Source organism: Schistocerca americana, chromosome 7 (assembly GCF_021461395.2).
Source record: "Schistocerca americana isolate TAMUIC-IGC-003095 chromosome 7, iqSchAmer2.1, whole genome shotgun sequence".
Classification (NCBI taxonomy): Eukaryota; Metazoa; Arthropoda; class Insecta; order Orthoptera; family Acrididae; genus Schistocerca; species Schistocerca americana.
This window is the reverse complement of record NC_060125.1, coordinates 572,489,860-572,502,632: the sequence shown is the minus strand read 5'-3', so window position 1 is coordinate 572,502,632 and position 12,773 is coordinate 572,489,860.

The window sequence follows — 12,773 nt, the reverse complement described above, 5'->3', positions numbered from 1 at the left end:
TTCTTGAATGATTCGGAAAAAGATTCACTATTTGTTTCCGGCAGTGTATTCAGACAAATAATTGATAACAATAATGTTAGTTCAACACCAGGATCAAGAGCTTGGCATAAGATAGAATGGCCGGCGCAGCAAAACAGTAAGGAGATCGATGACCTATGCAAAAATTTATGTCTTGTCCGTCTGGGAGAAGCCGTGTCAAGGAGGCATGAGAAACGTGGCATCGTCTGCGCAAATGACCGGCAGAATCCGGAGAGACGGGAGAATTGCTGCAGATATTGGGCACGGCTACTCAGTTCGGTGAAAGCGCAGGTAGTTGGAGAGGCGCCCTCGCTGTGGCGTCGACTGAGGCGGCGCTGGCGCTGCACTTGAGGAACGAGGAGCCAGCAGCGCGTGAAATGACGGCTCTCGGTTGGATGGAACTTGCACGAATGTCCGGCAGCGAACCGCCATGCTGTGCGGCCAAGCGGAGCGGATAGAAGGACGGTACAGTCGCAACGGGAACAGAAGCACACGGCTGGGTGCTGGAGTGTCGAGGTGCGGCCAGCCCAAGGGCTACAGGAGAGGCCTGAGCGTCTGCTAGTTCCTGTTAGAGGGCACCTAGGGAACTCCAGGTACTAGCACTGTAGCAGATCCGGTAACTGCCAGATGTTCGCGACTATGTGCGACATGGATACCGCGGTCTGCAAATATTCGGCTCGTAACTGTATAACGAGCTTCTCATCCATTGGGAATGTCAGCTCATGGGGAATGTCTCCCGGCCGCTGGGTCATCCTCTGTCCTGTGTCATCACGTGGATACAGAATGGAGGGGCACGTGCCCAGCACATCCCTCTTCCGGCAGACTTTCCCGACACTGCAGCTACTATTACTAAGTTAAGAACCTCCTGCATTAGCATGACGACGCTAAGTGCACCCTATTACAGTCGGCTCACCAAGAAAGCACCCTTGACAGTATCGAGAATCGAGGCGGGGTCCTACTCTTCACGGCTGCCGTTTATGTTGGGCACTCAGCTACGGTGGCGGACTCATAATTGTTTGCTCGTATTTAAATTTAGCAGCTGGAATCAGTAAGTCTTGTATGTTCTATGCCTTTCAGCAGCCATATATTTATTGAACAATACAATGAATTCATATTTGTTGCAACGCAATTTATTTTACAATGAAAACAAGAAACAGTGGCAATAACGTATGCATTTTTTCCTTCGAAATTAGGTACGCCAGATACCTACGGTAAATACCACAGGAATTATTTCTTTTTACTTCCAAGTATAGCACAGTTTGCGGACCTAGCGTCTGCTTTCTACTTTCTCTTACTCTAGAAGCGAACTATACATTATAAAACATAATGGTACATGTAGAAGTAAAGCCTTAATAATTAAAGCTGTGACAACTTAAAACTTGGACTAATGATGTAAACATCTGATTCGCTAACTTCAGTGGTATTAACTTGGAAACGATGCAATGTATGGAATTTCGTCCTTAACAATTATTTTTAGCACTACCTACCCTGCAGCACCCTTACACGATTTCCAGACTGATTATGACCACCCTGTACATAAATGGAGACTACGGGACCCGACCAACGTAACAAGGATTTATGAGCCATCGACCGCAATACTCTTCTTACGCTTAACGCATCAGCTGCTAGTAGCTGACAATCTCATCATAAGCTCTATTACCCAATTCAAAGATAGTATCCACGCCAAACACAAAACCACCACATGCATTACAGTATCCATAAATTTTACCCATGGGTTTGATGTGCCTAAAGTAGTGAGTTCCAAACTTTAAGTTTTCCTGCTTTAAGCTTCACGTAGATGTAGCATACAACATTTGGGCGAAGCCTGTTTATTAGCAGTGAATCTTTATAAGACAGTCTGAAACATGTCTTACACTGAACTACAAATTAGTAAGCTGCATCAGGTGTTAAGTGATAGTGCTATTCAATTAATAATTCTGGAAGAGTCACTGGAAATAATGTAATTTTATATTATAAACACAATTTATCACGCTTCGGCCTTATGGCATTTTCATCATCGTGATAGGAGGACATTTATGCTCAAATCTCAACGCTATTCTTGGAACACAGCTAACATTTCCTCATCTCGTTCTCCCTCTGGTGAAACAGTTCGAGAATTCACGTAAAGCCAACAACTTGATAAATCTGTATACGGAGGTGATTTGACATTCCTTACCAACTTACACCTGAACTGAGTCCTGGACTGTGGGAGAAAGGAATAGAAGAAAAACAAAGCATTCGAGATGGTTGAAAATTAAGACGATTTATAAGAAGAGGGAGATTCTCTGCGGAATCGCTGCAAACTAACTTGCAGAAGCGGCTTCTTGATAGGAAATGAGTAAAGACATAACCGAATGACTTTCATAGAACGAACCATAAACGACAACAATTGGTGATGACCAACTGGAATTCATGCAAAAAATATTTGGAAAGCTGGATTCTATTCTGAAATGAAGGAATTGCCATTGGGGAGCAAATCGTAGTCAGCCGCCAAATCGACAACTCTGCGTTTGAGAATCGTTACGCATTCTATACGAGTTATGTTGGAATAACAAGTAAGAATCTAAAAATATGAACGTATTTAACCTGCATTCTGAAAAGGACGGATTCACTGGAGTGAAATCCCATTACATTCCACTATCCACTGTCAGCTTAATGAGTGATTCTGTCTGACCAGACCACTTAAGCGGCAACAAAGTTCTAAAATTTCGATGACTGCGCTAATGGGGTAACACAGAGGAAGAAAGGAAGAGCTAAATAGACGCCGACATTCAGTGTTCACACACATAAAAAGTGAATTTTTGTGGACATCTGTTTACGGAGATGTACAGGGAATTCATAAATTCAGAACTTAAACTGACAGATGTGATGAGAGACACAACAGCAAATTACTTTATTAAGCATTCAGGTTTAGGAAACGTACATAGTGTGAGCGCTAAAAAAATGTACGTGCACATGTGGTGAAGGAGATAAACAAAAAGTGTCTTTTTCAAACATCGTTACACCAAAGCCACTAAACAGAAAGTAGCGCTTGCTGACTTTTCTAAGGTTACTATACGGAGAGTGGGACGCTATACAGGGTGGGCGGGAAGTCCCCGTACGTCTGTAACCTGCGTTGAATACCAAATGTTACTATGCAGGTTGGCAGCTATGTTACTTCCTACCAGTTGTAATTAACTGTTGTAATTGATATTTACATGCATTCGCAGTCGCTGTAACAGTCCAGTTTTAATTTATACGCATGGCAGATGCGAGCGGTCATAGTTGCATATTGAGGAGCGCTTAGTGTGTGGATGCACGAAGGACAACTCACAGGGCAGACAATGAGAAAGGTTTTGGGAGCATTCCAGAAGTAGGCTCCACCGTGAAAGTCAACACTTCTGGATAGGGAAGGGCGTGCTTTTGATTTTGGCAGTGATAAACAAGAGGCCGCCGATTGGAAGGAAGAAGACACAAGAAGAAACATGTGCCGGAGTCTCTGCTTCGTTGGAACAATCTTCTATAAAGTCGACATGTAAATGGCTCCGGAACTCGGTGTACCAACAATGCGAGGTCACATGAAAAAAGACCTCGAGGTCAGGCGTATTCAACTGAAGTTCGTAAACGGATCGCTGGACACAGATCGGAAGGAGCGCACTTCTTTTTTCTTCTTTTTGTTAACTGAATTTCCAAATACAGTGAACCACGCCAAGGTTGTATTTTCAGATAAATGTGCAATTATCCTGCAGCTCACATGATAGAAATATTGTCGTTAAGGGACAAAGAGAATCGTCATTATACAGGCGAGTTAAAATGTAATTCGCCTCATATAACAGAATGGGCAGCGATGACATCATTATATATGCATGGATCATACTTTTTGAAGGGACTGTGAATGGCGCAAATTATTTACTCGTGTTACAAACTTGGTTAATTCCTCAGCTTGAAGGAATGGGCCGGCCGCGGTGGTCTCGCGGTTCTAGGAGAGCAGTCCGGCACCGTGCGACTGCTACGGTCGCAGGTTCGAATCCTGCCTCGGGCATGGATGTGTGTGATGTCCTTAGGTTGGTTAGGTTTAAGTAGTTCTAAGTTCTAGGGGACTGATGACCACAGCAGTTGAGTCCCATAGTGCTCAGAGCCATTTGAACCATTTTGAGGGAATGGCCTGACAGAACGCGTACGGTTGCAGCACGACGTAGCGTCTCCTCGGAACACTTTCCGGGACGGTGGATGGGTTGCGGTTCATCAGCAACACCAGCTCACTTGAAGCTACCACCAAGAAGTTGTCGCCTCACCACGCCTGACAACTCGTTGTGGGGAGTCATTAGGGCGCATGTATCTGCACGTCGTTATGCTACAAAAGAAGATCTGCGCAACTCTATTGGGAATGCACTTGGCACTATAACACCGGACATGCCCAAAACTGAGTCAGGAAGAAAATGGAAGCCTATGGAAATGTGTTTACAGCATGAAGGGCAACACAGATATAACGTACACTTAATACGTAAGTACTTGTGTTGAAACAAATGAAATCAATTAGCTTTCGATACTAAGGCCCACGGGGACATCTCGTCCACTCTCTAAACGACCTACAAGATCCCTGGACCTCTCCCCGTTAGACTTCTTCGTCTGTGGCTACAATAAACCCGGAATGTAATCTACTACTCTCGGCTCAGTGGAGGGGTTGGTTGTAAGAATTCTTGTAGCAGCCACATGATACAGAACGAACACGGCACATATTTTTCATCGAACTCGGGACGCCCAGCTCTGCGCCAAAGTTAAAAGTCTTCGTTTTGAACACTTACTGTAACACTGATCAGATCGTCTCCGATACCCGATTCCTTATTGAGAAGTGTTTATTATTGTATTCTTTATCATAACACTGATCACATCGTCTCCAATACCTGCTTCCTTATTGAAAAATGTTTATTATTCTATTCTTTATCATATCTGCCAGTTTTGACACTGTTCTCTTCAACTTTGTGTGTAACGAATTATAATCACAGAGTTTCACACTGATTTCATTGTTTTTATATATTTACTTAATTTATTTATTTACTTAATATCACACAGTAGGATCTATTGCCTCTTTATTAGAGTGGATCGAAATGTCACACATACAGAACTTTTCTGCAATACGGTTTCATTATTTAATGATGATTACTATAACATAGAAATTAGCAGGACTAATGGTAGTTTAACAATAATGGTAATGATGAGAGGTAAAGAATGCATTGAACCAGATGTACGTTTATCTAAACCAGAAGCAATGTAGGTAACCCCATTGCCAGTTTAATTATTAACGCAGTTTGAAATTACAGTACTGATAAAACTACTAACAATAGCAATACAACTAGAGCTCCTAATAAGAACAATATTCAAGAAATCTGTGAGAGTTTCAAATCTAAACACGACGAAGAGTACAAAAGTATCATATCATAGAGATCTACGAAAGGAGAATACAAGTTAACTGCTCTAGCGATTAGCTTTGAATAAGGAAGAAGTATTGTGTGAAAGGAGGTAATGGAATGTAGTGGGATAAAGGCAGCGTTCAAGGTCAAGGAAATACACTAGTTTTCAGAATTAATTTTCATTCTGCAGAGATTGTACACTGATTTAATCGATGTGGTAAATTAAAACTATGTTTCAGATCGTAACTCGACCCTGCGACCTTTATTTTCATGGCCAGATGCTCTACCGAGAGTGTTGTGTAGTAACGAATCAAGACACACCGTCACAGCATCATTCTCTCCAAACGTCACAGAATTTCACCTGTATGGCTTCCTGGAAGATTGGATATAAGGGAGAATTGGCTTAGCATCTCTTTATTTGTAAAGGTCCGTCTTGATCACACATTTTTTACAATTCGCTATTACTGGCTTCGGCTACTGCCATGTTCAGATCATGAAAATTTTCTGATATATGTATCAAAGTCAAAAACTATACATGTTGGTACAAAGTAAGTAGCAACCTGGCCCGCAAAATTCCTAAGTGCGAGTCCCGATCTGGCTCAAAGTTTGAATCGGCCTGGAAGTTAGGCTATTATTCTTCTAGGATACAGGTGCTATTTGGAGCCACCGATGTGGTTTATCTTTCTGGAATCTGCGCGGAGGACATTCACAAGTTGGCAGCCAAGAAAATCTTCGGAAGCCCATCACTCATACACAATCAGTTATAAGCGTACATTCGTTTTAAACAACCTCCAATATGGGCAATATGGTGGGATTAAAATTTTCCCTTGGCCAGTTCCTTCTATTCCACTGAATGATATTTTAAGAGATAATTTTAAGATTAATGTCTCAGGTTATATATTAGCACTATAATTCTACAGAAAATGGTTTAGACAGTAAGTTACGGTACCAGCGGTTGCGAAGGCTGTAGACCGTCTGAAAAGAGTAAACGCAGCAGGTTGCATGGTGCAAGTTACAGGCAAAAAGCGTCCAGTGGCCCAACCCAGGTGTTATGAGTACATGACTTGGAGTGGTGCGTTAGCAAAACACAGGTGCACAGCTGCATAGAAATGGGTGCCAGTTCAACTAACAAGGCATTCAAGTGTGACAGCTCTCCTGGATGGATGGGCGTGTCACACTACCGGCTAGACACAGCAGCAGATGGGGCACCAGCGTTCCAGTCCACGGCAGGTCGCTGGTTTTACCCCCCTGCAGCCAGCCAGCAGTGGGCCACGCCACAGCTCACCACTGCAGGCAGTCTTGCTAGCTCCCAACACACGCCGGATGCATCCCAAGGCGAGGGCCACAGATTCGGATGCCGGATCACGGGCGCTGGTCGTCACTGCGATCTTAGCCACGCCGGCGAGGAAGCATGTCGCAGCCCACCTTGCAGCTCCCACTGGGCGGCGCTGAGATGTCAGTGGCGAAGACCACTGAGTCAACTGCTGGAGCATCCTGACATAGGCCACAACTCCGCAGCCATACATGGCCGACACACAGCAATGTGTTACACAGGTCGCTGAGGCAACCATTTCATGCCAAGCCGTTTCGCAGACAGAGAAGTGGTGCTATCAGCGTTGTAGGACACAGTAAAGCAGGCTACAGGGGCAATAATAAATCAGTTGTGAAGCTCGGACGAGTTTTAATACGGTACTTCCTGGCAGCCGATCCTCGTCCAACATAGCCTCTACACAGTCAATTGTTTTCAAAGGATCATTACTATTACCACAATTTTGAAAGACTCTAATATTGATTATATAAGTTATCAATAAATACTTTTTCTCAATTTCTACCATTAACACAGTGGAGGTTACAGGTTTCTCACATACTCCACCCACTACACACATGTCTTGTGCTTTGTCCTATATATCACTGATGACGAAAGTGAGACATATATGTAGCAAATGCTGAATCTCTGAAGAAACCGTCTTCTACATGTTGTAGGTAGTACCTGCACCACTCCAGAAATTGCTTCATTACTCGCTTCAAAACAGGTAAATGAATTAATTCACAGCATAACACAGCAGTATCTACATAAGGGATGCTATATTGCCATATACAGTGTTATTATTAGAGTGGCTAGACACAAAGTATTAATAGCCTCAAGTCGTCGAATTTTTGCCAATTTAGAAGTAAAGAGTGCAGGAATCAAGTGATTTACAAACAGTCAATATAATGCACACATCTGAACTTGTTAGATTTTCAATAGGGGCTGCAGTGTGCAGATCAAGAAAGTGCTGCAATGGAGAGGAATAGTAAAGGGTAAGCATAATGATAAAAAGTGACCCTCCTCACTGTAGATAGTTAGCTTTGTTATTGAAAAGGAATTGTGGGTAGTAGTTGCAATACATCACAAATTCCTTCATCATTCATTCTAACAGTCACCCACACCCATCCAGCCAAGCCCCACCCACTGACGCACCCACCCACCTACAAACAAACACAAAAGCTAAATATCATTCATCTTTCATTTTAAAAATAAAAGTCTTCCAATAGAAGTCTATCATTCTACAGTTTCGTTAGGTGTTGAAGTTGGTGATAATGTGAGGAAGTGAAGGGTGGCAACAGATGGCTGGGGGAGGGGAGGGGGGTGTATGGGGGTTCTAGCTAATGTCTGACTACACTCAGGGGTAATAATCTAAGGAAATTTGGGAGCCACTGCCATAGAATGCTTTTACCTCTGTATTGTATTAATATCAATCATTTAATAAATTCTCTTTGTTGTGCCCTCAAGTTTTCGAATCTACAATGCTTGACAGAAAAGCTAATATCCTAGAAAACACGGTAAAATGCCAATGTAGCTTCGAACATCTACATGCTATCGACAGATACGCAAATGGTTAGAGTTGTAATTCTCTGTGACAGGTACAACGGCCACCATAGTGCATTCATACGGTTCGTGTTTAATGTTGTCACCAGGGATTTGAGCCTGCAGATTCTAATATTAATGAAATGGGTTCGCTATTACTGTTACCATGCAAGCCATTCGTTGCACTGAAATATAACATGAAACCCGGTTTTGTGTCACCAAACACCTGCTGTCTCCAACAATGACTACCATTCCTTATTATACAGTTTCATAAATATGACAGCTGCGTAATAAATTTAAGATATTAGAAAAAGCAGGAACATTTTTTTTTCGACTCATTAATTCTAAAGCCTACATTTTCATGATTTTGGTAGTTGCTTGTTGTCGTCAATTTTGATGACAACTTGTTTCCTGAACATTTTACTTCTGATTCTGAAACATTTTTAAGAAAACCACACTAGTTAGAACAAGGCAGCGTACTGATCAGTGGGGTCATACAGCCACGCACATTCTAGACTTAACTTCATGCTGTAATCACAGAAATAACACCACACATCCTCTCAACCAGGGAAGTTTTGTTTCAGTTCCCCCTTCCCCTTCCTTATGCTTCTAATTTCGTTTATCGGACAGTGTATTACGCCATCCAGTTGTAGGCTGACTGGTTCTGCCTGCCTTGACAGGTATCTTACTAGACTCTCGAGTAGTAAGACTCCTATGCTGTCTTCTCCCCCCTCCCCTCCCACCACCCAACGCCTCCCACTTCTTTGTAGTACCTTTTATTTCACATAGTGTCCAAAACCTGAAGCAGTAGAACAATTCGAATACTTCTTAACTGGTTTCTCTTCTACTTCTACATTGCTCCGTCCATAGACACAGATTCCGTACGTTTTCCCGGTTCCATGGCAGTATTTATGCGAATGGAGACCTCTTCTTGAGCAACCTTATACCGACTTCGCCCATCTGCTCCAGAAATCAGCTTTGCACCATATATTTTGTGTAATAACACTTCCTAGACAAAAAGAAATTTTCTCTTCTCCTGCTCCTGTGTCAAATCCAGTTCTGACAGCTAGAAAGAAGCTGTTTCTATTTGTACTAGTCTTAACAATCACATAGCTTCGTTCACCATCAATCTGAATTACCATGTACGTTAGCTGTCCGTTTTAGTTTTTGAGGTATCTTTATTTCCTAAACACTGCAGTGCTAAAATACTAATCTTGACGAAGTTTATTAAGTGTTAATCTCAAAATTATCAAGTACAAGTGCCGAAGGTAATCTCGTTCTGTTTAGGTTCTTATTGAAGTAAGTTTGTTACCCCACAGCTTAATCATTTGATCTAATTTTTCATGCGTTTTATGGTTAAGATCAAGGTTGAAGGTAATCTGTTTTGTAGGTTCATGTCATTCCTTTGTTTATTCCAGTCAGAAGTAAAAACTTACTAACGAGGCAACATGTTCACAGACATCCAGTCTGCATTTATTTTGAATGCAGTATGTCCCCGTCTTCGTTAATCTCCTCGCCGCCACTTGTTTTGTTTTCCACGTCTCTATTGAAAATCACTTTAAGGGGAATGGTGTCAACTGCATCTGCTAGCGTGATATATTCGTTCCTACAGAGAACTATGTCCGGTATACGGACTCATCTCCGCATCATGTTTCATGTGAAAGCCTGTTGGTAACTCACCATCTGACAAGTTTATCTTTGTTTACACTCGCTTTTGCTACATTTACGGTTAATAACAACAATAAATCAGTTTACCCTTATTTTCACTTTTTCTCTAACTTCTTCCCTCTGAAGCGTTTATAAAACTCCTTGCACTCCCAGTGAGATTACGATTTCGTGTCTGGCTGCAAAATTTCAAGAGACTTAAGAAATGTGAATGACGCTATGAGTTGAAACACTCTAATTTGTGGTACATAGCACAAGTATACAATATTCTGAAGTCGTGTTTCTTCGCAAGATGAAGTAATCTAAATCTGCCAGGTTAGAAGCCGGGTGAATCCACTGAAAGGGCACGAAATTTCGGTGGGAGTCACTCTCACCATCTGCTGGCTAAGTGACAAGATTGTGGGAGTGAAACCCATGGAATCATCGCGCCAATTCGACTAACACACTTTGTTCGAATGGCAAGACAACTTTGTTGATGTAAGTAATAGGAGAGCGCTACACCGGCAGTCATAAATGTTATGGATGGAGCGTTAGTCCAAGCGCGACTTGCGTAAATATTGGAACCTCAAAATTGTTCTACTGAAGAATAACACCCGGCAGAGATTCATTAGCCACATAGCTGAAACACTGGAACAACAGATCCAGATTTTGAATACCATTAAGGCAAAAATATACTGCTGAATTACTAAATGCCAATACAAGCTGGTGCTGTAAAAATACTAAAAATACTGAGAATTATGTAACACAGTCTGGAGGCAATAGTTTCACGTAATATTGAAGCAGTTGTACACAAAACATTGATTTGTGGCAACAATCCGTGGAAACATTAATACGAGTTTATAAAGTTCCTATAAACCTGGTTTTTTACTACAGTACTGTTGTACAATGCTTCAGAGACAGCCAAATGTTTCATAAGGGGTATTTCATTGGGAATGGACTCAATTATAATTATTCAAATGAAATAAAACGAAGTTAGAGGTACGGGTCCCAGGTGAGTACATTAAGCACAACTGCGTCCTTGCAGAAAATGTCAAGTTCCTTGGTGAGTTTGGTTTTAGGCGTATCAGACTGTGGTCAAACCATATTTGCAGCTAACGTTCCGTCTTACGATGCTAGAGGCATCATCAGAGTCTTCAAAGACTCAGTGCCCGTAGTTACTGTGGTTGTAACGAACCGTTATTAACGATTCCTCAGATGTTGCTTCTCCCACGTAAGTGACTGGAATATTAGAGCTAAATGTTTATAATTTTTATTCTGATGGAAGTAACGGAGGAAGCGTGAAAATGCCCAAGTGAGTGAAAACAGCTAACAGCAAATCATGAAATGAGCTGGTTATTTCAATATGAAAACACCTTACGCCAAAAAAGGACTTCCCTTAAGAAAATCAGGTAGCAATTTTAAAATTAAAGAGTTCAGCAAGCCGGATCATTTATAAAGACGAAGAAGCTGATAAATATGTTTTGGACCATGGGCTAACGCCCTTAAAACAAAATTCACCTGAGACGCAAACATAGGCCCCCAGAGTCTATGGAATTGCCATGAGCGCATCTTTTATTAAGACAAGATATTCAAACTTTCATTCTATTGAGGGGGTGCATTGTTGTTTGGCAAAATCTGTTGGGCCCAAACCACGAATTACTTTCCTAACACTCATAAAATAATGTAGTATTCTCAACTCGCCCGCTAATTACTAACGTGCTGTTGTTGTTGTTGTGGTCTTCAGTTCTGAGACTGGTTATTTCACTGCTGAATAACATAAAAATGAGAAACTGCAGACAGATGATACCTAGGTAACTGCCGTAATGAGAAGCATGAGAGTGTTGTATAGAAGGCATAATTGGCACAGAAAATGATGACCATTATAATATAGTCAACATTTTATTTGCACAGAACGAACATTTCACTCCACAGCGTAATGTGCGTCGTAAAGAAACTATATGGGAAGCTAAAACTGCGTATAGGATCGGGATTCGAAAGCAGAACCTCACTTTCAGTGAACAGTTATATCACGAGCTTAACTATTCACGCACGACTCGTATCACAGCTTCAAATCTACCAGTACCTCCCATTAACAAAAGTCATATTGCATACTTTCCGTAGTATAGAGACAAGAACAGATATCCGTGTGTGGAGGCGAGTTGTGAACGTGCATGGACAGCTCAGTCGGTAGCAGAAATGCCCGCTAAAGGCAAGGTTCCGTGTTCTGTTTTCTGTCATTCAAGCTCTTTTCGTCTAGTGGATACTTACGTCTTTCGTTTGGAAAACAATCTCGAATATGTCACGTGTCAAAAAAATCGCTTTACTCTGAGAGGTTCAAGTCTTCCTGTTCGAAAGATGGAGCACTTCTTTCTTTCATTTGGTTTAAGTTCTTGTTCAATGTCACAGCCATCTGTTGATTTCCACAGGACAGCTTGCGACTCGTTTGGCGTTACAATCATCAGATTATAGTGACAGATGTATAATGTATTACCATTTGTACTTTATTTCAGCGAACCGTTTGTTTCTTATTACATTGACGCTGATACTTCGTGTATCACAACAGGTAAACGAAAGCTGATATTTTAGTTGTCTGCCTTAAACAAAATTTAGAGTACTTCAGATAATGGAGTGCTTTTAATAATCTCTGTATTAGATACAACAAAATAATTTGTTATATATCATTAGATGAACTTTCAGCAGTCGTTTACCGCGTTGTCTTCAGTTTCTTGCGTATGTTACTTGTTATTGGCGGTATTCTAAATCTTTTAAGATACAGTTCTGATGTCCAGTTTAACCCAGCCAAATAGTACAAATGCTGGATGCTCATTTGCATGTAGACAGAAGTCCTCTGCACAGTGTCAGGTAACAGCAGT